This window comes from Malaclemys terrapin, chromosome 3 (assembly GCF_027887155.1).
Source record: "Malaclemys terrapin pileata isolate rMalTer1 chromosome 3, rMalTer1.hap1, whole genome shotgun sequence".
NCBI lineage: Eukaryota > Metazoa > Chordata > Testudines > Emydidae > Malaclemys > Malaclemys terrapin.
In genome coordinates, this window is record NC_071507.1 from 201,477,153 (window position 1) to 201,502,413 (window position 25,261).

At 46.5% G+C, this 25,261-nt stretch overlaps 1 protein-coding gene across 5 annotated transcripts in view; it reads right to left on the minus strand.

Annotated features, from left to right (window-relative positions):
* EXTL3 (exostosin like glycosyltransferase 3) overlaps positions 1-25,261 on the minus strand; it is a 230,400-nt gene that overhangs the window by 174,481 nt on the left and 30,658 nt on the right. Inside the window, exons 1-2 of one of the 5 annotated variants that reach the window (XM_054022196.1) lie at positions 20,924-21,028; positions 890-983 (exon numbers count right to left, since the gene is read on the minus strand). The exons of 2 other annotated variants lie outside the window; for them this stretch is intronic. The gene's annotated coding sequence lies outside the window, so the exon portion shown is untranslated. Of the gene's footprint in view, positions 1-889; positions 984-20,923; positions 21,029-25,261 lie in introns of those variants that run through there. 2 more of the 5 variants (XM_054022195.1, XM_054022197.1) reach the window with 2 other exon arrangements.

A 25,261-nucleotide genomic window follows, 5' to 3' on the forward strand; every position in this document is an offset into this window, starting at 1 on the left:
ATCTGTGAAACCTTTAGAAAAATACAGGCTTGCACTGTACTAACATTCAAAACCATCAATGACCTTTACCGTATGACTATGTTATATTTTTATCATACAATGAATATGCTAGCTTGCATCCGCTCTCTGAGCTATCAACCATCAGCTAAGAACTGATCAATCAGGGACATCTGTACACACGCACACACAGTACCTCCAAGAAGCTGAAAGCTATGATGAAGATCCTAAAGCATGCATATAAATGCAGCAAGTGTAACAGAACTGGGAAGAAGACAAAAAATACCTCGATGATGTATTGAAAAGCACAGAATCATTTATGTAAGCTCCACTGCCTATACCAGGGACGGCCAAACCGCAGCTTGCGAGCCGCATGCGGTTCTTTACAGTTAAAGTGTGGCTCGCAGACCCTCCCCTCATTCTCCACCTATCAGACTGGTGGGGTGGGAGAGCTCAGGGCTTCTGCCCTATGGCAGGGTGGTGGGGCTAGGGGCTTGTCTTCTGCTCAGTGGAGAGGTGGGTCTTGGGGCTTCAACCCCATGGGGCCTGCCTGCCAGGGCTCGGGGCTTCAGCAGGAGCAGGGCTGAAGCCCCAAGCCCTGGCAGGCATGCCCCGGCTCTCAAACTACTGAAGATTGTTGTATGCAGCTCAGAGGGTTGGTAAATTCGGCCACCCCAATCTATACAATACCAATACATGCGGGAGCTCAAATACAATTAGTCATGAAGCTGCATCACTTTTCCTCTTCTCAATTTTACTGCGGAGTCCCTATGGAATGAGGCAACCCCTACCGAAAACATGCTGTATTTCAAAGGAAAAACTAGAATGTAATATTCAAAAATAAACCTCCAAAAAGTTACAAGTTCTAGGCCCAGCCCTGTCACTGACTCACCTCTGACATCTTGGGAACGTCACTTCGCCTCCCTGTGCCTCCGTTTCTCCATCTGTTCAATAGGGGCCGTACTTCCCAATCTCACAGGAGCGTTCTGAAGATTAGAGTTTGCAAAGGGTGATGATGATGAAAGAGTACTTACTATCCCAGGGATGCTGTGCAAAAGTTATTCCCTGCCAAAAATAACAAAAACCACCACCATATATTTCTAGATTCTTCTCTTCCATTTTTGCCCCAATGGCTATATGGAGCTAGGAAACATAATGGAGCCAACAGGTTCCAATGGGACATCTGTTTGCCCTATCAGCACATGCCCGCAACGTGGGATAGCCAGACTGCTTCCTTTTTGGATAACAATTTTACAACAGGACTAAAAAGGATGATCTTGTGGTTAAAGCAACAGACGGACTCAGGAGAGCTGGGTTTAATTTGTGGTTCTTCAACAGACTTCCTGCACGATAAACTCCTCAGGCAAGTCATTTTGCTCTCCGTGAGCCTCAATTCCCCATCTGTAAAACAGGAATAATGCCTCCCTTCTCTCACCCTTTGTCTGTCTTGCCTATTCAGAAACAGACAATCCCTGTCCTAAAGAGTTTAAAATGTGCACGTGTACTGCATCTAGCAGTAAGGCTCCAGGTGCTACCATCATACAAACGGGTGGGGAGGAGGAATTTCTGGTGCTTGTCTTATGTTAAAAGCCTGAAATATTCAATTATAAAGACTGTAGCTACATTCCTAGTAAGAGTATTGTTTAAAAAAAAAATGAACATCCAATTTCTCTTTTCAATTTAGTTCCAAGATTCCACACGATAAAGGTATTTGGGGTTTTCACCATAGAATATTGTATTTACAAACATTCCCCCATCCCCATCTTTCCACACAAGCTTTTACATCTAGTGCCCCTATAATCTCATGTTCCCAAGTTCTTTCTTCCTCTCCTCACCAGAGGTTAAGGCAATGTCCTAATTTCACCTGCCTCCCAATTGGGATTAGTCCGCCAGTGTCATTACATGATAGAATTATGGAATGACAGCACATTCCATTGACCATTTAAATTAATATCTGGAAAATACTTAATCTCTAGTACATACTGGAATTTATTTCAGCCTGGCGGATTACGCCAGGGAAATAAGTTTGCCAGAGGGCGTTTGGTTTAGAAAACCCTGGGTGACAGCTGGGCACAGTGTGTTGGGTTTTTTGCACAAACTCTGGCTGCCTTATAATCAGGGATTTCTCCTTCATTGGAGACCATCTGTCACCAAATGAGGGCTGCATATTGCCTTAGACAGAGGGCACAGGGGAAAGATCTACCATTGTCGTTAGCTCAATCTCCAGACTGGTCAAGCTTCATGATCACCTACTAGCGTTCCTGGAAGCATTGCAGCCAGTAACATGAGACTACTAATGCTCAAGGTCCAACCCCGTAGCTGATTCGAAGTTGCAGGATTGCTAAAGAAAATGAAGCAAAGGGCTGTATCTACACCACACTTGTGTTTCTCAGCATGTCCCATTGTCTCCAGCTGAGGTGCGGCTCCACCCATGCAAGCAATGGTAGGAGCTCCAGCTACCATCATTTAACCACCTAGTTCAAAGCAGATCTAGACAACAAAGGGATCAGAACAAAATAAAGTGCAATAGTCTAATATTTCCACTGGCACTAGCAAAAAGTTGGGATATTTTGAGAAACGAAAGCCAAGCACAGACACGGCCAAAGAGGAGAAAGTTGAAAACAGCAGACAGTGATGGATAAAGATGTCAGATTAGTCTTAACTACACCATAAATGGAGAGTGACCCATTACTCTAACCTATTTTTCATCATTGTCTGGACACTGACCCACTCAATCAAACTTCTGAAGTGGTCCTTGAAAGCAGTGGCAAGCCTGACCATCCCCCAGTTCCCCGCCTCCTTTTAGCCATAAATACCCTCAGAGGACAGCTCTTCAGGCACCATCCATGCATTTTTTTAACAGCGTCTTCAATCCAGTTGTTTAAAACAAAGGCACCCTCAGAGAAGATGGATGCTGAGAGACAGTTATATCATAGCTATGAAGCGAGATCTCCCAAAGTGATTGTTTTCAAGAGCGGCATCTCCACACTGAATGCAGTGTCAGCTCAACTGTCTCTTTAAAGTTTTCTGCCAGCACAGTCAAAAGAAATAAGAGCCATGTGAATCACAGTACAGTGCCAAGTTAGTTAATATCACCACAAATATACAAAGAAATGAATTATCCCAAATTCTGCGTCAGCTCTCACAAGGGGACACTCAAGTTTAGGCCAAATTAAAATAAAAAAAAACGTTTTAAAGTAAAACCAGTTCCCTTAAGTGCAATTTTGTTTTTTCATAATAATGATCTGCTGTTCTCCCCAATTACTGTTGGGTATCCCGCCTGCTCTCAATGATCAGAGGTAGCTACCAAGGTTTCTGAATACCACCCACTCCCTCCCCCATGCATTGCCAGCTCTCTCTCTCTCTCACACACACACACACACACACACACACACAGTACTGCCTACATGAGCGCCAGGAAATATTACCAAAACCAACAAGTAATGGCTGGGTAACAGGTCAGTGAAATACACATACATGCAGCCCCAAAGGCAAAAAATGTGAACTCAAATCTCTCTCTTCCAAACACAACCCTGTTAAATATACTTGTGTTGGCAGATATAACATATTAGCACAGGGTGGGGCTGCCCAGAGCAGTGAAATCCGTACTATGAAAAACCAAAATGACAAAGAAAGAAACTAATTTTACTTTTTGCAGACACAGGGATCTGCTACTCTGGCGAGTTACTGCTAGAAAGTATCAAGTAGGGAACAAACATCCTCCCAAAGAAGGAAGGAAATGAGACAGACTAGGAGAGGTGTGAATAAAGTAAAAACACACACCCAGGTGAAAGTCAACTGTAAGATTTAATTTTTCTTTTTTGCTGTTAAGCAACAATAGAATACCATTTATTTTAAATATGTTTGGATGTTTACTACATTTTCAAATATATTAATTTCAATCACAACACAGAATACAAACTGTACATTGCTCACTTTATATTTATTATTACAAGTATTTGCACTGTAAAAAACAAAAATATTTTTCAATTCACCTCATACAAGTACTGTAGTGCAATCTCTTTACCATGAAAGTTAAACTCACAAATAACTGCATTCAAAAATAAAACAATGTAAAACTTTAGAGCCTTCAAGTCCACTCAGTCATACTTGTTGGTCAGCCAATCGCTCAGACAAACAAGGTTGGTTACAATTTGCAGGAGATAATGCTGCCTAATTCTTGTTTACAATGTCACCTGAAAGTGAGAACAGGCGTTCACATGGCACTGTTGCAATGCCAGCCAGGGCCGGTGCTACCATTTAGGCCAACTAGGCGGTTGCCTGGGGCGCCAAAAAGCGGCGCCCCCAATTTTTTTTTTAAAGCGTTCCAGTGGCCACTGCGCTGGGAGGGAGAGGGGGTCTGAGCTGCCGGCAGGCAGCCCAGGGGTTCCCTGCCGGCAGCTCAGACCCCCTCTCCCTCCCAGCGCAGTGGCCGCTCCATCCCATGCGATTCTTCTCATTGCCGGCGGGGGCGCCGGCAGCTGGGCAGAGCTTCTGCTTAGTGCACGTGGCACAAGCCCGGCGACGGGCGTGACAGCAGGGCTTCTGGAGGAAAGGGGCAGCTGCCTCCTGGCTCAGCCTCCACGGTCAGCCCCAGCGGGGGGCACGGAGAAAAAAAGAGCCTCAGGCAGTGGTCTGGTGGAGCGGAGGGAGAAAGAGGACCCCGATGCCCGTGCCTTGGGCAAGGTAAGTGCTTCCCCACAGCTCGGCCTCAGGCCCCTGTGCTCCTGCCCCCTTGGTCCTTGGCTGGTCCCTGCTCCTGCTCCCCTTGTGCATGGGTGGCTGGAGAGGACGGCAGCCTGCAGAGCTGAGCTGCCCCAGTGCCCCCCTCTCCCTGCTCCAGCCTCTATCATGCCCGGTATCTGAGTTCAGGGCTGCCTGGGGCCCCCACCAGTATGTCAAAAGCTCCCCCTGCCCCACGAGTATGTCAGAGGCTCCTGGGAGAGGGGGTAAGCGGGGGGGCTGGCACCTCCCCGACCCCATCCCCCACACCCCTGACCCTCTGAGCCGGAAACCCCCCGACCCCATCCTCCCCACAGCCCTGACCCCCAGCTCCGAGCCCACCCCCTCTGAGCCGGACACCCCCCGATCCCATCGCCCCACATCCCTGAGTCCAGCCCCTGTGAGCCGGGCACCCTCAAACCCAGAGCCCAGCTCCCCACCCAGCCCTGGGCAACAGCAGCACCACACCCAGGCAGCGACAGCCCATTGGTACCAACCATCACCATCACCCAGCGGACAGCCCATTATGTAATTGCAAATGTATACATTTCATTACAACTTTTAATGTTTTTAAATAATGTATTTAGTGTATTTTCAAATTATTACAAATTAATTTTTGAATGTATTTCACTAGTTATTTTTTACATTTCCAAATATACGTTACTATAGTATTGCAACTATTTTTTATGGAAGGGGCCCCTGAAATCGCTTTGCCCCAGGCCCCCCGAATCCTCTGGGAGGCCCTGGAACATGACATTGCTCACAGCATTGACTTGGAGGAACTTGTTTCTAAATTTGCTAAACTTAAAGCACGGAAACAAATTCTAAATTATAACATGTTACTCTGTGACTGTGTATAATGTATATGATTTATTGGGGGGAGGGGGCATGCAAGGTGGAAGTTTCGCCTAGGGCGCAAAATATCCTTGCACCGGCCCTGACGCCAGCTACAAGATATTTACGTGCCAGATGCACTAAAGATTCGTATGTCCCTTCATGCTTCAATCACCTTTCCAGAGGACATGTGTCCATGTTGATGATGGGTTCTGCTTGATAATGATCCAAAGCAGAGGAGATGGATGCATGTTCATTTTCATCACCTGAGTCAGATGCCACCAACAGAAGGTTGATTTTCTTTTTGGGTTTGGGTTCTGTAGTTTCCGCATCGGAGTGTTGCTCTTTTAAGACTTCTAAAAGCATGCTCCACACCCTGTCCCTCTCAGATTTTGGACCGCACTTCAGATTCTTAAACCTTGGGTCGAGTGCTGTAGTTATTTTTAGAAATTTCACATCGGTACCTTCTTTACATTTTGTCAAATCTGCTGCGAAAGTGTTCTTAAAACAAACAACATGTGCTGAGTCATCATTCGAGACTGCTATAACATGAAATATATGCAGAATGCAGGTAAAACAAAGCAGGAGACATATAATTCTCCCCCCAAGGAGTATGGTCACAAATTTAATTGACGCATTAATTTTTCTAACGAGCATCATCAGCATGGAAGCCTGTCCTCTGGAATGGTGGCTGCAGCATGAAGGGGCATATGAATGTTTAGTATATTTGGCATGTAAATACCTTGTAATGCCGGCTACAAAAGTGCCATGTGAACGCCTGTTCTCACTTTCAGGTGACATTGTAATAAGAAGCAGGCAGTAGTATCTCCCATCAATGTAAACAAACTTGTTTGTTTGTCTTAGCAATTGACAGAATAAGAAGTAGGAATGAGTGGACTTGTAGGCTCTAAAATTTAATACTGTTTTGTTTTTGAGTGTATTATGTAACCAAAAAAATCTGCATTTGTAAATTACATTTTCACGATACAGTGATTGCACTACTGTACTTTATGAGGTGAACTGAAAAGTACCATTTCCTTTGTTTATCATTTTTACGGTGCATATATTTGTAATCAAAAATAATATAAAGTGAGCATTGTGCACTTTGTATTCTGAGTTGTAATTGAAATCAATATTGAAAATGTAGGAAGACATCCAAAATATTTAATACATTTCAATTGGTATTCTATTGTTACAAGTACGATTGATCACGATTAATTTTTTAATCACAATTCATTTTTTTGAGTTAATCACGAGTTACCTGCAATTAACTGACAGCCATAAAAAAAAAAAAAGTTTAACTGAATGTAACTGGGAGCAAAATATGTACCGAGATTTGTACTAACTACATAAAACACCACCATCACCACACACACCCCAGGCTGTGGGGCCCCTTGATAAATCATTCATCCCAACAGACTCAACAGAATGAGGAAGTGAAAATCTTTATAGGAGCACTATGAGCACCAAGACTTTCAAACTGCTTTGTGAACTTAAGCAGTGGTTTTTCTGGAGTTTAGCCGGAAATCCAGCATATCTCAGTAGTAGATGGATCTCTTAAAGTACAGCTATTCACGTTGTAGGTGGTGAGTTTCTAGTTGAGAGAGAGGACCCTTGGTGAAGGAATACTATGATAACTGGGATTACTCATGGACTAAACTGCATACCAGCATCTACTTTGACTAGGGGAATCTAGAGTCTCTGCAGCCAGTGGAGAGTCTTCAGAATGACTGATGGTTGGTCCCCGCTGAATTTTCTGCCCATTTTTCTTATCAAAGGGAATGAAGTAAAGGCGCATTCCTGAAAGATCATCCAGGGTAACAAGCAGGCAGCCACATTCCACACTTGTGGATTCAAAAAAAATTATTTGGGGGAAGGTCTCTAGCCTGCCTTATACAGGAAGGCAGACTAGAGGATAACAGCGGCCTCAGAATCCGCAAATCTAAACCAGTGCCGAGAGCAAAAACCTGAATCTGTCCTATTAGGCCTGGCTGAGAATGTTAACTTGGGGAAGGAGCCATCTGAAACATGTTCCTCAAACAGCAGTTCTCAAACTTTAGCTACCCAAGGACACCCATTTTGATTAAAAAATTTTTGTGGATTTCTGCCCCCCCTCCCCCCCAACACACACACACATAGCCCCAGGCCCCACCCTTCCTCTTCTCACCCCCGTCCACCCCTGCCTCTTTCCGCCCCTCCCCTGAGCGCACCTCTTCCCCCTCCCTCCTGCATGCTGGGGAACAGCTGTTCCGCGGTGTGCAGGAGGCACTGGGTGGGAAGGGAAGGAGCTGATCAGCGGGGCTGGTGGCCCCAGACACGATTCCGCTCCCTTCCCCGAGTGCGCCCCAGCCCCACTCCTACCCCTCTCTCCCAGCACCTCCTGCATGCATCCTCCAACACTACTCTAAGGCCTGGTCTACACTGGGGTGGGGGGAGGGGGAGGAGAGAATCGATCTAAGATACACAACTTCAGCTATGAGAATAACGTAGCTGAAGTCGACATATCTTAGATGGACTTAGAATCACTTACTTTGCGTCCTTGCGGCGCGGGATCGACAGCTGCCACTCCCCTGTCGACTTTGCTTCCACCTCTCGCAGAGCTGGAGTTCAGCAGTCGACGGGAGAGCGATCGGGGATCGATTTATCGCGTCTACACTACACGCGATAAATCGATCCCCGATAGATCGATCGCTACCCACCGATTCGGTGTGTAGTGTAGACATACCCTAAAAGATTTTCTGAGTTCCCATTCTGCTACTAGCGCTTGGCCAGTTAGTCTTCCCTTGAAGATGTGCAGCTCTGACTGTGCTCTCTTATTTCTCTAGACATGACCAAATCCTCTGTCTTCAGAGCTCCTGCTTCCATTCTGCACTGGTCGTTCAAGAAAGCAGCCATGATGCTTTTGTTGCTTTCTCTAGTCGTGTTCCAGTGGATCTGCAGGAAGAGGCTGTGTTTCTGACTATATGCAGCCCCAGAAAGTTGATGCATGTGATGGAAGTAACGATGCGAGCCCCACCCCCACTTGGACACTCAGGTAAGCTGATGAGTCCAGGGGTGCTGTGAACATTTCTGCCCCTTTTGTTTGTCTGAGAAGTTGTCCTGGAAAGCCTAAATAACGATGGCTCCAGAAATAGCAAGCAGGCAGACTGGCTGGCAAAGACTGCTAAAGCCCAGTCGTCCTACTTGGAAAATTCCCCAGATGCTGACAGGAGGGGGAGGGGTTACTAGGTCAGTACTGCATGTGGGGCTAGGGAGCAGCAACAACAGCCCTCTAAAGTGCCCCTACAAGCAACAGCCAATGAGGAAGCACTTGGAGAGACTGTGGTTGCTAAATAAAAGCTCTAATTCCACTCAAAAAGCCTGGTGCAAAAAGACAAAAAGCAGTAAGCCAAACTTTGGAGAGAGAGAGAGGGGAGGGAAAAGAATACCCAACGGCCTGTAAGAAGCAGTTTTCAGAGAGGGCAAAGGAAAACTGCTGCAGAAGCAGTAGCGTGGGGTTCACACTAGCAGTGCAACTAGTGAGCTCACGGTGAGCATATCCGATACAGAAACAGACTAAGACAGCAGCAACAGAGACAAATGCAATTTTGTTATAATGTGCTGAGCGTGTTTAACCTCTCTCCTGCACATCTCCAGCACATCACCCCAACATTAGCCTGTGGGACCAGCCTGACTGTAACCCTGTGTGCTGCAGTCACCAAGGAATGGGATTTCGCTAGGCTTTGCTTAACCCTTAGAAGATGGCCACTAAGCATGCTCAGAAATGGTTTTTCAGCTTAACTCTTTGATTTGTAAGTAATTTGCCAAGCCAAGCCAAGTTCTAACTTCTCAATAAGGGCTGTTCACATACATAGTATTTTTGAGTGAGGGCATGGGGAAAGGTATATTTTTTTAATCATTCAAAAATACAAGATGAGAATTTTCCCTCAAACTTTCTGAAAATTCCCCTCTGAAATGAGACCAGGCATGAAAAGTTTCAGCCCCCAAAAGAGAATGTTCCGGAGAGTTATGAGTCTATTGAAGTACCAATTTAAATGTAACTATAACTTTTGCTAACAGAAGAGCTATAATACAATACATATTGTTAGCAAAGGAATAGCCCACATATGCTTTTTTCTTTTTTTTTAAAAAAAATGCTTCAATTCTATTCTTTGTGAAGAATATTAGGAACTGAGCTCTGGAAGTAAAGCCAAGCAAAGAATGGTAAGTAAACAAACTTCCACTTCAAGATTGCAATGACTCATTGCAAACAACGAATAGAAAGCAAAAGCTGAAAGTAAAAATAATACACCTTGATTTTTTTTTTTTTAATGTTAGTTGCAACTAGTGAGCAGAATCAGAACTCCAAAGCTCACATTACTAGCCAAATAATTTAGATCCGAGTACCTGGAACACATAGCATCCGAAGAAGTGGGCTGTAGTCCACGAAACCTTATGCTCTAATAAATTTGTTAGTCTCTAAGGTGCCACAAGTACTCCCGTTCTTTTTATGAAATAGATAAATAGCCAGCATGGAAAAGTGTACCATGTATTTGAAATTAACTGAACTCCCAAACTTCCCACTCGCCTCCCCGATGTGTATAAAGAGATGTCTGAATTTGCCACCTAAATTAAGAAATGTATTCCATGCAGTTCTCAAAACAGATCTAGTCGACAATTAAACTTGGGCTGGAATGAAGACATTCCTTTCCATTTATGGGAAATAATGGAGATTACTAATTTCATAGCTCATAACAGAAGAGCTCAAGTCATAGTGAAACGGTCTCAGAATACAGTCTTGCAATAAAACAAGTGGACAAGCCTCAGAAGATTTGCACCAATACCAGATACTTTTGAGACATCTTATTGTCAAATAGCAGAACAGTCTTCAAAATGGGTATTTTCTCCTTTTTGTGCTAACTCCAGTTCACATTAATGGGAACTATGCGTGTCTAGCCACAGGAGTACAAACCTCAGTTTTATACAGAAGCACGTGACTGCAGAACAGAATGAGTGTCCTGCTCTTTGGTACCCTTCATAATTGTGTAGAATGACAAACCACTTTTATCCATTCTTTGTGAAAAGTCAGATGTACTGAGCTCCACAGCCCTGCTAAATTACCACTCTGTCACTGAAAGAAAACTGCCTTTAGAAGCACCACCACATACATAAATAGGAGCTCCCTCTTGCTCCCATTGAGATTAACAGCAGCAGTGGGACTGACTTGAATGGGAGGACTGGAGCATGTCAACTCTTTCCAATGTTAAGATCAAGCTAATTTTTCCACTGTCAATTCATGAACTATGAAAGCCAAGTTATAATTATTTACAGAGGAAGGATGGATCCGTGCTTAGGGAATTAACCTGGGAGCTGCAAGTTCAATTCCCTGCTCCACCACAGACTTCCTATATCTCTAAGATAAAGGAAATGGAGGATATATGAGGGTATATAGCAGGGGTGGGCAAACTTTTTGGCCTGAGGCATGGAAATTGTATGGTGGGCCATGAATGCTCATGAAATATGGGGTTGGGGCACAGGAGGGGTGAGGGCTCCGGCTGAGGGTGTGGGCTCTGGGGTGGGGCCAGAAATGAGGAGTTCAGGGTACAGGAAGGGGCTCTGGGATGGGGTAGGGGTGCAGGTGGGGTGGTGAGGGCTCTGGCTGGGGGTGCGGTCTCGGGGGTGCAGGAAGGTGGGACCAAGGGGTTCGGAAGGTGGGAGAGGGATCAGGGCTGGGGCAAGGGGTTGGGACACGGGAGGGGGTCAGGGTGCAGGCTCTGAACGGCGCTTCCCTCAAGCAGTTCCCGGAAGCAGCGGCATGTCCCCTCTCTGGCTCCTACGCGGAGGCACGGCCAGGCGGCTCTGTGCGTTGCCCCATCCGCAGGTGCTGCCCTTGAAGCTCCTATTGGCCCCATTTGCTGGCCAATGGGAGCTGCGGGGGTGGCGTTTGGGGCGGGGGCAGCGTGCAGAGCCCCCTGCCTGCCCCTATGCGTAGCAGCCGGAGGGAGGACGTGCTGCTGCTTCCGGGAGCCACATAGAGCAAGCCCCTGACCACGCTCCCCGGCAGGAGCTCAAGGGCTAAATTAAAACATCTGAAGGGCCGGATGCGGCCCCCGGGCCATAGTTTGCCCACCCCGGTATATAGGTACCATAGAGGGATACAAAGCTCCCCCTCCACAAGGCATTGCCAAACAAAGATACACACACAATAAAGCCTTAACATAATAACCACCCACCCACACTTCAAATGAGTTTTAGTAGAGGAAGTTCATTTTACTTCTGTCTATACAAATTGTATTATCTATTGAATTTGTCCAATAGTTCCCACTTTTTACCCCAGAGATGGGCACTTCCAGCGGTGACCAAAAGGATTTCTCTGTGTCCGTGTGTGTATTATTTATCACAAGGTATAGATCAAGACAGAATGAGGATTCTTTTTTGACATACATCTTGTGTTTCCCACTCTGGATCAACAGGGTTGTTTTGGGAGGGAAGTCAGAGCAGAATCACGCTTTCCATAATACAGGGGTTCTCCAGCGGGGTCAGGACCCCTCAGGGGGTCGCGAGGTTATTACATGGGGGGTCGCGAGCGGTCAGCCTCCACCCCAAACCCCACTTTGCCTCCAGCATTTATAATGGTGTTAAATATGAAAAAAAATGTTTTTAATTTATAAGGGGGGGGGGGGTCGCACTGAGAGGCTTGCTATGTGAAAGGGGTCATCAGTAAAAAAGTTTGAGAGCCACTGGCATAATAATTAATTTTGGAAGCTCTTTTGGGGCTCATTTGCCTAAAAGTTGCTACATGAAATGCAAGCTCGTGCTAACCAATTAAAAACAGTTATCATCCATCACAAAAATCTTTACTATATCATGGGGAAGATTCATAGATTCTAGGACTGGAAGGGACCTCGAGAGGTCATCGATTCCAGTCCCCTGCCCGCATGGCAGGACCAAATACTGTCTAGACCATCCCTGATAGACATTTATCTAACCTACTCTTAAATATCTCCAGAGATGGAGATTCCACAACCTCCCTAGGCAATTTATTCCAGTGTTTAACCACCCTGACCGTTAGGAACTTTTTCCTAATGTCCAACCTAGACCTCCCTTGCTGCAGTTTAAGCCCATTGCTTCTTTTTCTATCCTTAGAGGCTAAGGTGAACAAGTTTTCTCCCTCCTCCTTATGATACCCTTTCAGATACCTGAAAACTGCTATCAAGTCCCCTCTCAGTCTTCTCTTTTCCAAACTAAACAAACCCAATTCTTTCAGCCTTCCTTCATAGGTCATGTTCTCAAGACCTTTAATCATTTTTGTTGCTCTTCTCTGGACCCTCTCCAATTTCTCCACATCTTTCTTGAAATGCAGTGCCCAGAACTGGACACAATACTCCAGCTGAGGCCTAACCAGAGCAGAGTAGAGCGGAAGAATGACTTCTCGTGTCTTGCTCACAACACACCTGTTAATACATCCCAGAATCACGTTTGCTTTTTTTTGCAACAGCATCACACTGTTGACTCCTATTTAGCTTCTGGTCCACTATAACCCCTAGATCTCTTTCTGCTGTACTCCTTCCTAGACAGTCTCTTCCCATTCTGTATGCGTGAAACTGATTTTTCCTTCCTAAGTGGAGCACTTTGCATTTGTCTTTGTTAAACTTCATCCTGTTTACCTCAGACCATTCCTCAAATTTGTCCAGATCATTTTGAATTACGACCCTGTCCTCCAAAGCAGTTGCAATCTCTCCCAGTTTGGTATCATCCGCAAACTTAATAAGCGTACTTTCTATGCCAATATCTAAGTCGTTAATGAAGAGTTAGACAACAGGATTAAAAATAGGACTTTCCTAATCAAGATCATCAATGAGGTAAGGTACTATTAATATCTAGAGGAGGGCTAAAGAGTTTGCTACTGTGCCTGAAGAGCGTAAAAGTTTGAGCCTTTAGTGAAAAGCTTTCAGCTACCCATCACCTCCAGCTAGATTTCAATTCTAAATACAGCTGCCCTTTCCGAACACCTCCACCCAGGGACTTGTGTATTAGACACAAGTAATAAACACCCAAGTACAACAGAGGAAACAATTAGAGTGCACAGTTTCTCTGAAATTGTGTGTGTGTAATAACTTGAAAATTATTAGAAATAATATTTAATAATATACATGTAAACTTGGCATGTCATCCAAGGATCTGAAAGCACTTTACCTTACAGGAGAGCTTGGAGATTAGTCAATGTTTGTAAAAAGAACAGGAGTACTTGTGGCACCTTAGAGACTAACAAATTTATTTGAGCATAAGCTTTCGTGGGCTAAAACCCACTTCATTGGATGCATGCAGTGGAAAATACAGTAGGAAGTGTGTATATATAACACACACACACACACACACACACACACAACATGAAACAATGGGTGTTACCATTCACACTATAACAAGAGTGATCTGTTAAGGTGAGCTATTACCAGTAGGAGAGAAAAAAACTTTTTGTAGTGGTAATCAAAATGGCCCATTTCCAGCAGTTGACAAGAAGGTGTGAGGAGCAGTAGGGGGGAAAAATAAACATGGGGAAATAGTTTTACTTTGTGTAATGACCCATCCACTCCCAGTCTTTATTCAAGCCTAATTTAATGGTATCCAGTTTGCAAATTAATTCCAATTCAGCAGTCTCTTGTTGGAGTCTGTTTCTGAAGTTTTGTTGTAGTAATATTGAAACTTTCAGGTCTGTAATTGAGTGACCAGGGAGGTTGAAGTGTTCTCCAACTGGTTTTTGAATGTTATAATTCTTGACGTCTGATTTGGCATGATACCCCCTTTACACATTCATCAGAAGCAAAAAGAAGAACAGGAGTACTTGTGGCACCTTAGAGACTAACAAATTTATTAGAGCATAAGCTTTCGTGGACTACAGCCCACTGTTTATGCTCTCTGTATGTGTGTATATATATCTCCTCAATATATGTTCCATTCTATATGCATCCAAAGAAGTGGGCTGTAGTCCACGAAAGCTTATGCTCTAATAAATTTGTTAGTCTCTAAGGTGCCACAAGTACTCCTGTTCTTCTTTTTGCGGATACAGACTAACACGGCTGTTACTCTGAAACCTGTCATCAGAAGCAGAATTTTCAGACAACTTGCCAAAGGTTACACAGAATGCCAGTGACAGACAGAAATAGTATTTGAGCATGTCAAATCCTAGTGCCCACCTTAACCACTAGACAACATTCCTACACACTGTCCCCTAGTTTGTTCCTCCTCATCATCCATTTTATTACATCACTGGTCCTATTTGATAAACTACGATTTCTTTTCTGCATCACCTGGCAGACTATTCTTATTTTCTTCCACATTTGTTGTTGTTTCTTGATGAACTGTTGGGAACTATTGGGAGAAGGTTTATGAAAAGCCAATTGTCAGCTACCCCAGTAATTATTTACACTGGAAAGTTGCCATTCTCTCTGGCTGGTTTTCCGATAGCTGGATCGTCCTCAATCCCTGCATTAAGATTCAGATACACAAGTTGTGAGGTGGAGATGCGTTTACAAGCTTCCAAGGCTTGCCAGAAGAGGTGCCTAAGGAAAGAAATAACTACTTGTCCTAAATAATAGATGGCGTTTTTCGTGGCTGCACAGGGGACCACTATCTTCATTAATATTGGAAAATAATGTTGGCCCAGTTCACTATAACACATTACTGCATTCTGGGAGTCAGCCTTCCCAGTCAATTGGCTCCCTCTACTGCACTGCACCATGCTGCTGGCCACCCTATTCCTCAAAGTGGGAACCATGAACAACTCCAGTGTTCAAACCGGTGTTACATTTTTTGCAGAAACTGGGCAAGAGTACGTTCTTACCTGTCAATTACTTCTATATCAGCCTAGAGAGAGTGGTAAGAGCCTACCATCATAGTTCAAGACAACTGCACAAGTATTGCCCCTCTGTAGTCCCACTCCAGGCTTCTCAATCATCACTTCTCCTGGGTAGAGAGACACGTCTCTCTTTTCTGACCTGACCAGGGTTTTTCCAAGCAGCACAGTTCCCTGCTTACACTATGATATTCCCACCAAACCAGAATGCCCAACCAGGCCGTTGTCTGCACTTTGCATTCTCTTTGAAGGCTATACACAGCTGTAATTACCAGCAGTTATAAGTTACCACATAGCTCTTTATAAGCAAGCACATTTATTCTTAAGGCCAAAGCATTACAGAGAAAACATTAACGGTGATAAAAGAACCTACACGCACACTAATAAGCTTACCAGATATCATCCCAACTCCAACAAGGGCTCCGATAGGAGTCAGTCTTTCATACCCCACCTAAAGGTTTTTCTGTGGTTATAAGTTCGTAATAGCCTCAGATCATAACTAGCACCCAAGTCTTTCCTTTATTACATGTTGTGCCTTTGATCTTCAGATTCCCCAAACAGATAATCAGCAGACAACCCCTCCTCAGAGTGTAGCTTCAAAAGGCTGGGGTTTTGCATAACCAGGGGTGGGGAATTTGCAGTCACCTCCTCCCATAGATTCCCCAGGAAATCCACTATACACATATTGTCCCACATATTGTCTGCAATATAGTTCAATACAGTCCTTTGATCATCCAGGCTCACAATAATACATAACATTTGCATTTAATACAATGGACTCCAAAGATACTTAAACTTAACTTCAATACGGCTTTCCAAGAATACTGCAGGAAATTGCAATGCCTGTCACCTTCTTTCAGCAGATGGACACGAAAACATCAGCGCTTTGACATCAACAACTCTCTATATGCTTTAAGGAGGACTCTTAGTTCTCAAGCTCCATCAGTTTACTGGCTGTCTTAGTAGATTTAGGCTATAAGGTTCATTTTTTGTGTTAGCTAACATTTTCCGGAGTTCACCTGCTAGTCAGCAGTTTCCACTCCACTCCCTCATAGTGCATATTGCACTCAATAGGTAAGACAGCAGAGATGCCCAATATCAGCTCCCACCAAATAAGTATACAGATAGTAATTAAATACCCACATGCAATAGCTCTGCAATTCTACCAGGCCCAAAGGGCACTCTCCCCCTCACCCCCCCAGTGTCTGCAAGGTCAACAAAAGAGAGAGAAGGGTAAAAAGGGGCCGCTGGACTCTACATAACCCAGCTCGCAGCGAGGGGAGCACCCAGCCTGGCTGGGCTCGAGGCTGCACGGTCTTTGATCCTCATTCTCCCAGGAAGGAGAGAGGGTCTGGGAGACCCAGCCAGCTCTGTGAAAGGGTAAGTAAGGGCAAGGCCGCATCATATCATGTCCCCTGGCGGGACAGTAAAGAAATTGGGGGAAGTAAAAGATCTGGGGGTGCTGGTGTTTGGGCTGCGGGCTGCTCCACGGCTGTGCTCTGTGGTGACGGGGGTGCCCCGTGGCTGGGCTCTGTAGGGAAGGAGGATGCTGGGGTCTGGGTTGTTGTAGGGGTTCCTTGAACTCTCTACTCCTGGGGGAATCTTTTTTGCTGTTGTCTGTATTGTTGACATACTTGTTGACAGGTATTTTGAAATCAATTACCAAAATAATTGAAACTGGAGTGAGTATATTGTGTTATTTTGACAAGTAAAATATGCAGAATTTTAAAATACTGTGCGCAGATTTTTTGGTACAGAATTCCCCCAGGAGCAACATACTCCAAAAGCCTCTCTTGTGCTCTGTTTCATTCCATTGATTGTACTTCCGACGCATGGGTGTGTCTCTTCCAGTTCATAACTGGGGCATACGAATGAGAAAGTGCGATGGAAGCTAGAGTTGCCATTACTCACACTGTTTTTATTCTGCACTAAACCAGAGGACTCCAGTCCGCAAAGCACAATACCAACTCTGTATCTTTCACCAACTTGACTGTGACTTGTGGATGCTCAACACTTCTTAAAATCAGGCCCAGGTCTCGCAAATTGGGCACCCAAGTTTAGAGCACACTTTTGGACATTTTGGTCGAGATAACTTTCCTAAAAATTGACTAATAGATGATGGTTTTATTGGAATATGTTTGAGAAGACTACATAACTTCCAAATGGCATAAATCAACTGATAGAGCACATAGACAGGCAAATACACAATGAGAAGAGAGTCTGTCCTACAGTATCAGGTCAGAGCAAGCACCTGAGGGGCTTGTCTACACTTCCCGCTGGATCGGTGGGCAGCGATCGATCCAGCGGGGGTCAATTTATCTTGTATAGACGCGATAATCGACCACTGAACACTCTCCTGTCAACTCTGGTACTCCACCAGAATGAGGAGCGCAAGCAGAGTCAATGGGAGAGCGTTAGCTGTCGACTTACTGCAGTGAAGACACCGTGGTAAGTAGATCTAAGTACGTCAACTTCAGCTATGCTATTCACTTAGCTGAAGTTGCGTACCTTAGATCAACCCCGCGCGGTAGCGTAGACAAGCCCAAGGAAACAAAATGATATATGTATTTTGAAATGAACTGCAGGCTACCTGTACTGCTAGCACATCCAAGACCAAAACCACCAGGAAGGGTTCTGGGGACATATGTGAAACAGACAGGTGAGAATAAAATCTGTCTACTTTTTATGAAATACTGTATAATTGTTCCATGGAAGACCAAAGGGCCACAACTGACTAGCAATGCTGCTTTCTTGACAGTTGTAAGGAGCAGGGAAACACTGTATTTCACTCAGCTTTAACCAATAAGAGAGAGGCATCAGTTTCACTTTGTGGACTTATTAATCATGTCAATACACCTCTGAGAATTGGGATTGCTGGTTATCTACAGTTAGCTGCAAAAGCCAACAGAGGGAGCACAACACATTCTATGTAGGTATTGCATAAATACTGGCTATTTTAAACTCCTTCTCCACTAAGTGTTGGATTTTAAAAAATTTAAATATTGGAATTTATAGGACATTCCCTACAAAATTACAGCAATTTGAAAACAAGTCAAAGCTTAGGCTTAAACTACTCAATATCCCTTCAACATTTTCAGAGGTAAATCCATTTGCAATAGATTAGTCAGGCCACTAAACCTCTCTGGCTGGTAACAGACTTCAATTAACTAATAGCAACGATTTATCAAAAATGGGATTTCAATTTGCACTTCACAACCGGCCCTGTGTCTGCTGTGAAATAACATCTATTTACCGGGTCAGCCAGCACTCAGCGCTTTTTATTCCTACACAGTTTGGGGATTGATTATCTGTAAGCAGCGGAGCTGTACATGGCGCTGCTTTTACCCATCCTAACAAACCCCAGAACTCAATGGCTTTGCACCTGTTCTCCAGACAACATCTGACTCATTTGTGTAACAAGCAGCAGCGTGAAGCTGAGCTGCAAAAGCCAAACTCAATCATGGCAACCACCATGAAACAGCACTGTAAAAATCACAACTAAACACTTTGTGCTCTTCACCATTTAGAAAGGCCTTCATGTGGGCATGCATGTATGTTGCTTTCCCAGTGAAATAAGGAAGTGTAAAATATACCCAGAAAGCAAATTACATGCAGCTGGCCTACAATTCATTTACATCACAGTAGCATCCAAAGACTCCAACCCGGATCAGGACCCCATCCTTTAAGGATCTGTCCAAACACATCTACTAGAATTCTTTGAGGGGTCAACAAGCATGTGGACAAGAGTGATCCAGTGGACATAGTGCACTTAGATTTTCAGAAAGCCTTTGGCAAGGTCCCTCCCCAAAGGCTCTTAAGCAAAGTAAGCTGTCATGGGATAAGAAGGAAGGTCCTCTACTGTATCAGTAACTGGTTAAAAGATAGGAAACAAAGGGTAGGAATAAATGGTTAGTTTTCAGAATGGAGAGAGGTAAATACTGGTGTCGCCCAGGGGTCAGTACTAAGACCAGTACTATTCACCATATTCATAAATAATCTGGAAATAAGGGTGAACAGTGAGGTGGCAAATTTTGCAGATGATCCAAAACCACTCATACTAGTTAAGTCCAAAGCAGTCTGCAAAGAGTTACAAAAGGATCTCACAAAACTGGGTGAGGGGGCAACAAAATGGCAGATGAAATTCAAATGTTAATAAATGCAAAGTAATGCACCATCCCAACTATACATATAAAATGATGGGTCTAAATTAGTTGTTACCACTCAAGAAAGAGATCTTGGAGTCATTGTGGATAGTTCTCTGACAACATCCACTCAATGTGCAGCAGCAGTCAAAAAAGCAAACAATGTTGGGAATCATTGGGAAAAGGATAGATAATAAGACAGAAAATATCATATTGCCTCTATATAAATCCATGGTACGCCCACATCTAGAATACTGCATACAGATCTGGTTGCCCCATCTCAAAAAAGATATATTGGAATTGGAAAAGGTTCAGAAAAGGGCAACAAAAATGATTAGGGGTATGGAAATGCTTCCATATGAGGAGAGAGTAATGAGAGTGAGACTTTTCAGCTTGGAAAAAGAGACGACTAAGGGGGGAGATGATAGAGGTCTATAAAATCATGGCTGATGTGGAGAAAAGTAAGTGTTATTTACTCCTCATAACACAAGAACTAGGGGTCACCACATGAAATTAATAGGCAGCAGGTTTAAAACAAGCAAAAGGAAGTATTTCTTCACACAACGCACAGTCAGCCTGTGGAACTCTTTGCCTGAGCGCTGGCAGAGCCCCCAACCCTTCCACAGCAGGACTCGCCAACTAGTTCTGATGCAGGACCCCCATCCCTATTGGGTTCCCCAGGCCCAGTACTGCCTCTCCTCCCACATACGAAGGTCCTTGGTACTACTACAGCTCCTACCCATGAGGGCCTGAACCCCTCCCCCACCGCCACACACACATACACATGCCCCCGTCAGTGGTTACTGACCCTGATCCTCACACACACACCCCAATACACCTCCCCGTCCATCAGGCTCCCTAACGCTGATCACCCACCCCAACACGCACCCACCCCGTCAGGGTCCATGACCCCACCTCACCCCCCCACACAGACCCTTCAGGGTCCCTGACCCCCCCCCCACCACCACCACCCTCCAACACATGGGCCCCCCGTCAGGGTCCCTGACCCTCCTCCCCCCACACACAAATCCACACACGCCCTTCCCCTGTAAGGGTCCCTGACCCCAATACAAACACCCACACCCGTGTCCCTCCCCCAACAGGGTCTTTCACACGCCCCCACATCAGAGCCCCTGGCCCTGAACCCGGGTCCACCCCCAGTCACAGTCCTGGCCCCCCAGCGGGGCCCTGGTGCTGCCCCGCCCTCCGACGCCCCCACCCCCAAGACTGTACCACTCGGCGGCGGCGGACAACCCCTCGCCAAGCTCTGGGCTGCCCCCCATTGGCCCCTCAGGTTCCCCCCATCGCCCTCTGCTCCTATCCGAGAGTAACAGGACAGAGTCGCTTTCCACCCCATGCCTCCCCCCTCCCCGGTACATGGTACGATCCTTCCTACCTCCTGCACCTTCACTCAGCCCTCCTCAGGGAGGCGCTGTCCCGGGCTTCACCCCGCCGCCGTCCTCGGGCCGGGGGGGGAGCCGTAGCTGCTGCCTTCTTCTTCTCCTCCGTCCGTTCGATCCTGCCCCCCCCCCCGGTCCAGGCACACTTGGTTTGTTCCAAGAAGCCGGCCGGTCTCCTCCTCCTCCCCTAAACCGCAGGATCACACACGTCTTCGGCCATTTCCGACCGAGGAGCGGAAATTACCGAAGTGTGGACGGAAATTCACGACACTAGCCGAGGCCGCACGGAAGTAGCCGAAGCTTTGACGGAAAATACCGAAGGAGGGAACACCCGGAGGAGGACGCCCGTCTATTCCGGAAACTGACGAAAATCGTCGAAGTTCTGAAACGTTCCTCGGCCCCTTGTGGAAGGGGAGGGATGGGAGGAGGAGCAACAGCCGCTGCCCCACTCACTGCGCAGGCGCAGTGGGTGGCGACTCCCTAGTCCCTTCCCACCCAGGGGAATAGCCTCAAAGCCAGTTGCTGCCTCGCTCCTCCTCACCCCCGACCCCAGCGACCCTAACCCCTCGTGACCCTGCCCCAGTGCCCCACCCCCCTCATCACCAGCCCCTGCTCCCCCCGGGGCTCACCCTTGGAGTCCTCAGGACCCAGCCTGGGGGCCCTTTTTACCCTCCCTGCCCCTGTTCCCCAGCCTGATCAACCGCCCCTGCATTTTCTATTGGGGGCTGCCCCACTGCCACCCCAATCCATAGATGAATGGACGAAAGGCCCCAGAGACGTTCATTTTTCTACAACAACAACGACTTACGTTCTTGCGTGGTAGTCACAGGGCTCTATAAACAAGAGATTCCCACCCAATAGCCGGGAATGTACAATGACCCCACACATCCAGGTTCCTCTGTGGGTTGCATTAGCAGTCCCTAATTATGTACATGCTATTATTAATCGCCAACTGCCAGCTTGACCGATGCTGGGGATTGAACCAAGGACCTCCAGAGCTACAATCACAAATGGCTGTAGTCTGAGCTAGAGAGCCAGGCCCTGTAACAGGGCTGTAAACAGATTTATTCTGTGGATCTGGCACAGACCAGGACGCTTAACACACCCTGACGAGTGGGTTATGGTCAGACAAACAACCTCCCCTCCACCCCCCAATCTTACCCTTCAAACATTGACCTAAAGCATCAATGCGATGATTATTGCATAGAAGGGTTGCCAACTTTCTACACAAAACTGAACACCTTTGTCCCGCCCCTCCTCCAAGGCCGCAGGAGGCTGCGGTGTGGGAGGGGGTGAGGGGTCTGGGGTGCAGGAGGGGGCTCCGGGCTGGGGGGTGCAGCCAAGGGGTTTGGAGTATGGGAGGGGGCTCCGGGCTGAGGCAGGGGATTGGGGTGTGGGAGGAGGTATGGGCTCTGGGCTGGGGGTGCGGGTTCAGGGGTGGGGCTAGAAATTAGGGGTTCAGGGTGTGGGAGGGGGCTCAAGGCTGGGGCAGTGTGTTGGGGGAGCAGGGGCAGTGTGAGGGCTCTGGCTGGGGTGCAGACTGGGGTGGAGCTGGGGATGAGGGGTTTGGGGTGCAGGAGGATGCTCTGGGCTGGGACTGAGGGGGCGGGAGGGGGATCAGGGCTGGGGCAGGAGGTTGGGGCACGGTGGGGAGTGAGGGCTCCGGCAGGGGGTGCAGGCTCTAGGGTGGGAAACCTTTTTTCTGTCACCGGCCACTGACCCACAGAAAAAAAATCAATCATGGGCACTCACCCGCAATGGGGCAAGCTGGTGAAGGAGCAGTTCCTAACCAACAAGGATCCATTCTGAGATTTCTAACCCAAGTCATTCAGTCACCGTGCACTTCTGTAACTTTTTAAAAAGCTTTCCGAAGAGACGCGGCCAAGATGGCGGAAGTCGAACAGAAGAAGAAACATAACTTTAAAAAATGATGGTCATGTGCCATCACTGGTCTACACCATGAATGGTGTTCCAGACTTCTGGGAAGGTTACCCCATTCTGCAGTATCCCATGAAGGATGATCTTGTTGCATCATGAAAAACACTGCAACAGCCCTGAACTGTCTGCTACCCTACTTGCAAGATCTAAAGCACACCAGTCGACTCATCTTCACTAGCAAGCTAGGTTGTGTTAAGCTTCAACCAGAAGGAGTAATGTTAACACGATGTTAAACATACCTTTGCAGACACTGTAAATAAGGACAAGTCATGTTTAAACACAACAGCAGGGTGTGGGTAAACCTTATTAAAACAGGATAATCGTGTAAATTTTGGATAGGTGGCAATCCTTCAGGGGGACCAGAACAGAGCACGGGGGTTGGGGATTAAGAGACAGAATGTTGGGGGGGGGGGGGGAAGACTAAAAATGAAATCTACCTTTTATGCAGGAAGGGTTTGTAAATTAGGTTATGCCAGTTTGTACAGAGATTCGGTACTTTATTTTTTACTGGCCTCATGTATTTAAATATTAATTGCATATTAATTTATTATACCTTTGGTGTCTCTTGAAAGGCTCTCACACCCATTGGAATCAAATCTCTCACCCCAGAACACATACACTGACAGATTTGGTCAGATAAGGGAGGCTTGAGCATATAGTACAGGATTAGGGTTTTACCTGTTCAAAAGGCGTATGCGGACAACTGCAGTTAGCAAATTTCAACAGATTATGACAGCATTACATGTTACCTAGACAAGATGTCACCCAGGCTAATGAACATACCCACACATTCTCTCTTGAGCACATACCCACCCCTTTGTCTGTGCTCACTCTTTTCCACCACCTTTACCCTATTCATAACCATATCCACCACAGCATTTCTAATATACTTACTGTTTTTAAAACAAGGGTTGTTCAGTGACTGTACAGCAGGTACAATTTTTAATACACTTGGCAAAACTTGTACGCAGTATTTGAAAAAGACGGTTACTCACCGTTGTAACTGTTGTTCTTCGAGATGTGTTGCTCATATCCATTCCATTAGGTGTGTGCGCGCCGCGTGCACGATCGTCGGAAGATTTTCTACCCTAGCAACACCGGCGGGTCGGCTGTGGAGCCCCCTAGAGTGGCGCCTTCATGGCGCTGAATATATACCCCAGCCGACCCGGCGCCCCCTCAGTTCCTTCTTGCCGGCTACTCCGACAGTGGGGACGGGGGGCGGGTTTGGAATGGATATGAGCAACACATCTCGAAGAACAACAGTTACAACGGTGAGTAACCGTCTTTTCTTCTTCGGGTGCTTGCTCATATCCATTCCATTAGGTGATTCCCAAGCCCAACTTAGGTGGTGGGGTCGGAGTGAGACATTGCTGTGTGCAAAACCGCTGATCCGAAAGCAGCATCGTCTCTGGACTGCTGCACTAGTGCATAGTGAGCTGTAAATGTGTGGACTGATGACCAAACCGCTGCTCTACAAATGTCCTGGATCGGAACTTGTGCCAGGAAAGCCGTCGAGGAAGCCTGGGCCCTCGTGGAGTGAGCGGTGAGGTGCGGTGCTGAGACGCCTGCCAGGTCATAGCAAGTCCGGATGCAAGACGTAATCCAGGAGGATAGGCGTTGTGAGGAGACCGGTGAGCCTTTCATTCGGTCGGCCACTGCAACGAAGAGTTGCGTCGTCTTTCTAAAGTGCTTTGTGCGGTCAATATAGAAGGCCAGGGCCCTTCGTACGTCCAGGGAATGCAAACGTTGATCCTGGCGAGTGGCATGTGGTTTGGGATGAAAGACCGGGAGAAAGATGTCCTGGTTGATATGAAAAGGAGAAACCACCTTAGGGAGAAAGGCAGGATGTGGACGAAGCTGCACTTTATCCTTATGGAAAACTGTATAAGGGGGCTCGGATGTAAGCGCCCTGAGTTCAGAAACGCGCCTTGCTGAGGTGATGGCTACAAGGAAGGCTGTCTTCCAGGATAGGTACAAAAGTGAACAGGTGGCCAGTGGCTCGAATGGAGGACCTGTGAGCTTGGAGAGAACCAGGTTGAGGTCCCACGTCTGAACGGGCTGACGTTGTTGTGGGTACATCCGGTCTAAGCCCTTGAGGAATCTAACGACTTTCCTGGGTGAAAGGCCGATATAGCGGCCAGGTGAACTCTAATTGAAGATATCGCCAACCCCTGCTGTTTTAGGGAGAGGAGATATTCCAAAATGAGAGGAATGGGTGCCTGCAACGGGGACATGGCTCGTTGTTCGCACCAACAGGAGAACCGCTTCCACTTGGCCAGGTACGTGGTGCGTGTTGAGGGCTTCCTACTGCTCAGCAGAATCTGTTGGACAGAGTGCGAGCATTGCTGCTCTGCCTGGGTGAACCATGGAGCAGCCACGCCGTGAGGTGGAGTGAT